The following is a 4,294-nucleotide window of genomic DNA, read 5'->3' on the forward strand; positions in this document are numbered from 1 at the left end:
AGCGGTGGATGTTTCTATGTTGGAAACTTCTTAGTATCATGGCTTATAAAGAAATAAATTTATGTATCTCATTCTACTGTAAAGGTTGAATATATTGTTGCGGGGAATGTTGCACTCAGCTAATGTGAATGAAAAGAATGCTAGCTGACTATGGAATTACGCAAGATATGATGACATTATATTACGATAATTCAAGTACAATAAATATATCTAAAAATTCAATTCAACATTATCGTACAAAGCATATTGACATAAGATATCACTATATTCGAGAATTAGTTGAAGATAAGACTATCATGCTAGAATACATTCAAACTAAGAAGCAGCATGTAGATATACTAACTAAGCCACTTGACAGTGTTAAAATTTCAAATCTAAAGCATGATATTGGACTTTGTATTGTTAAATAATTATTCTTTTCTTTATGTTTAGTTTTATACTTATTTGTAATTAAGAAATGCATGAAAACGAAAATGAAAAATAAATATAAATGTTGAAAAAAAATCAAAATTTTTGGGGATTTTTCAACCAGCCCATTGCTGACCCAAAAATTCGACCAACCAAGCACATGCTCGGGCCAGCCAAAGTTCGTACCGATTAAAAAAAAAAGGAAAAAACCCCCAAATTTTTCATTCTCCACTTCTTCTTCTTCTTCGGTAGCCGATGCTCCATTCGACCAATCCATCAGCCCAACTCTCTTATGAGTGGTTTTATTTCAATTTTCTTCAAGATTTAGGTTATTCATTCCTAGATTTGCAAGTTTATGTAGTTTTTCTTCGTCATGATACCTTTTACTCGTTGGGTTTTCTTCAAAATCTTATCTACATTTTCCTTTGCATTTTCTTGAGCTATAAAATGGAACTAAGAGTTAAAAGAACTGTACATAAGTCAAGAGCTGGTTCATCTTCCTGATCCATCTGTCTTGGTGTATGGTCGTTACATTCACCGGAGGATGACCCGAAAAATCTTTGGGATTTCCGCACGAGAAATATTATTAATGAAAAATCTATAAATCTAGACCATGTTGCTCGTTTTGGTCTTGTAGAAATCCTTTCCCGGGTTGGATGGGAAAGAATTTTGCATTAGGGTGGGACGGCTTACCGGTCCATTGTGCAAGGCATGTTTGCCTCCATTTGTGATGTCTCTCTTGAAGATTTATTATTCTCAGTTAAATTTTTAGAAGAGACAATCATTATTACACCTTTCATTATCTCTACTTTATTGGACATTGACATGAAAGATGATGGAATACCAATCGCTACACTTTCAGAGAAAATGAGTAACTCTAAAAAACGGTCGATTATAAGGGTGTTGTATGGTTTCAATGCAGAATGGTGGTCCGGTAATGCCTTACCCTCCAACAAGTTATTTCCTAAATACCGCGTCATACATTGCATTTTTACATCTAATGTATATCCTAGAGCTGGGAATAAAACTGATCTTACCCCCTTTATGCTTTATGTCTTCCATGCCGTTGTCACTGGTATTCGTATTTGTTTGCCTTCTTTAATCTATTACATCATTATTCAATTTCATTTGCATTATAAGCATGGGTCGATTCTGTTTGGACATCTTATGTCTAGTCTTGTTTTTCATTACAATGTCCAAATCCCTATATTTGAGGCACCGGAATTCGAACTCCCCTTCAATAAGGGGAATTTGAATATGATGAACCTCACTCCCCTACCAAAACAAAGAGAAGGTCAAGAAGAACCGCGAGAGGTGGACACCACCATGGAAGATATCTTCAATGAATTAAAAGATTCAGATGATTCAGCTGATTCTGAGAAAGTAGACTGCATGCTCTCTTTGATCATCATCACCTTGCATCAGTAGGGCTCCGTTTGACTTTACAAAAGCCATGACATACATCTTAAGTAGTCGACCTTTGACCAGTGGCATTAACATCAATGGCTTCATCAAGTTCTCATTGATTTTATCAAAAGCCAACTAATGTTCTACTTCCTATCTAAACTCATCTCCTTGTTTCAACTTAACCAATGCAGAAAACACGTTAATTTTTACTGCAAATTAAAAATGAATCTGCACATAATGTTAATCTAATCCAGAAAGAATTGCAACTCTATTTATTTCCTCGGTGGTTGAGCATCTATAATTTTGTATGCCTTATTTTGATCTATCTCGATCCCTCAATGATGCACAAGGAATCCTAAGAAATTACCGACCGAGACCCCAAAAGTGCACTTAATGGGAAAATGAGCAAAATACTTTGCAACATCGCTTAACTTGACCACCACATCATTAATGTATACTTTCATAAAGTGGTCAATCATATCATGAAAGATAACATTCATTTTTCTTTGATAAGTAGCCCCTGTATTTTTAAGCCCAAATGGCATAACCACCCAACAAAAGGTCTAAAAGGTTCGGTAAATTTGAATGCCATTTTTGGCACATTATCGATGATTATGCTTATTCGGTTTACCTCAAATGGTCGTCCATAAAGGAAACCATCTGATGGCCAGCTGCTCAGTCGATTAACTGATCGATCATTAGCATTGAATACTCATCTTTAGGAGTGGCTTGATTTAGGTTCCTAAAGTAGATACGTACTCAAAGCTTATCATTTTTCTTGATGACTGGAAATACATTGGAGATCCATTCAACATATTTGATGGGCTTGATAAATCCTACCTTCAACACCCACTTGATCTCCTCTTTTATTTTTTGGGTAACCTCTATTATCATCCACATAGACGACTGTTTGCATTGTCGATACCCCTCCTTTATCGGCAATATGTGCTCGACCAAGTTTCAGTCTAACCTAGGCATCTCATGATAATACCGCACGAAACAGACAACAAACTTTCTGAGCAAGTCAATGAGCTCGGCCTGGACTTGTGGTTCCAACAAGTCGTTGATAAATGTCGGTTTGGGATTTTGCTCTATCCCCATATTTACTTCGACCAGGGGATCATGGAGTTAGGCTTGAGAATCATCTAGCTTTTATGAAGCCATCTTCATATCCTTTAGATCTAAACCATATTCGGCTACCCCATCATCGATATTACAGTTTCAGTCGGGTTAACGAAGCAACCATTACAATATTCTTTTTAACTCTCCTCGAGCTTATTTATTCTAGTCATGAACTCAGTCATCCTCCCTTTGGCTGATAATGCGTTGGTCATGGGATCTCTTCTATAGTGCAGTGTAAAACTGCCCGATATAGTACTATAGCCTTCGGCATATCATTCTCTAGGTGTATCATAGCATCAATGTCTCACACTATGCTGTCCAAATTAATTAAACTAGATATTCTAGTTGAGTGCCCATATTTATTCCTTCCAGTGAAATGTAATAGCCCAACTTCATCTCCGTAGAAATAAGCCTCGGCCATGTTAAATGTAGCCAAGAATGGCTTTTTGTCAGCCAGCACAAATTTAACCTTGTCCTGGTTTCAAAAAATTATGAATTGGTGTAAGGATGATGAGATACATGAGAAAGAGTGTATCCGGTATCTCCCCAGCAATGCATCGTAAATGGATGATGTGTCGACCACGAAGAAAGCAACCAACACTTTCTTGGTTCATACCATCAACTCGATAGGCAGGACACGACATATTTTTCTTATTCCCCTAGTAAAATTGATAACCGTGACTTCGGTTGTAATTAAGTTGGCCTCGGTTTTCCCCAATTTCATCATCATTCTGGTGAGGAGGACGTTCACAGCTACCCCATTATTGACCAGGACTTTGGTAACTGGGCATCCCTTTAAATGGATATATATATATATATATAGAGAGAGAGAGAGAGAGAGAGAAATGCTCACACACAATTAGTTGGACACTGCATTTTGGTCGAACTAACTGGGCATTTAATGAGAAAATTTTCCTCTTAAATACAATATAAACACCTAGTTCGGATTAATTAATGCTAATTAATGTTGAGAGAGAGGGGCATTTGCTTCACATTAGCTTTTCAATAGATCTTTTTAAAATGATTCTGGGCTTGGGTGGGCCCCACTATGGTGTTAACATAAAATCCACATAGACCATCACATGTGTCACCCCATGTTAGACCTAGGAACCGAAAATCAACTCCATCCATGGTTCAAGTGGACCACAAAATTGGAAATATTGTGCAAAAAAAAAAAAAAGCTCAACTTTCAAAATGATTCCTTTGATGAGGCATACCTAAATCAAGTATGGGCTTGATTTTTGAGTTCTGCACCTAACCTTTGGTGTGGCATCTAATAGTTGGAGTGGATTTTACTTACTCATGACTATATGTCTTGTAAAAATAAAAGGTAGACGTCTCTCCCTCTATTGTTCTA

This window comes from Magnolia sinica, chromosome 6 (assembly GCF_029962835.1).
Source record: "Magnolia sinica isolate HGM2019 chromosome 6, MsV1, whole genome shotgun sequence".
NCBI lineage: Eukaryota > Viridiplantae > Streptophyta > Magnoliopsida > Magnoliales > Magnoliaceae > Magnolia > Magnolia sinica.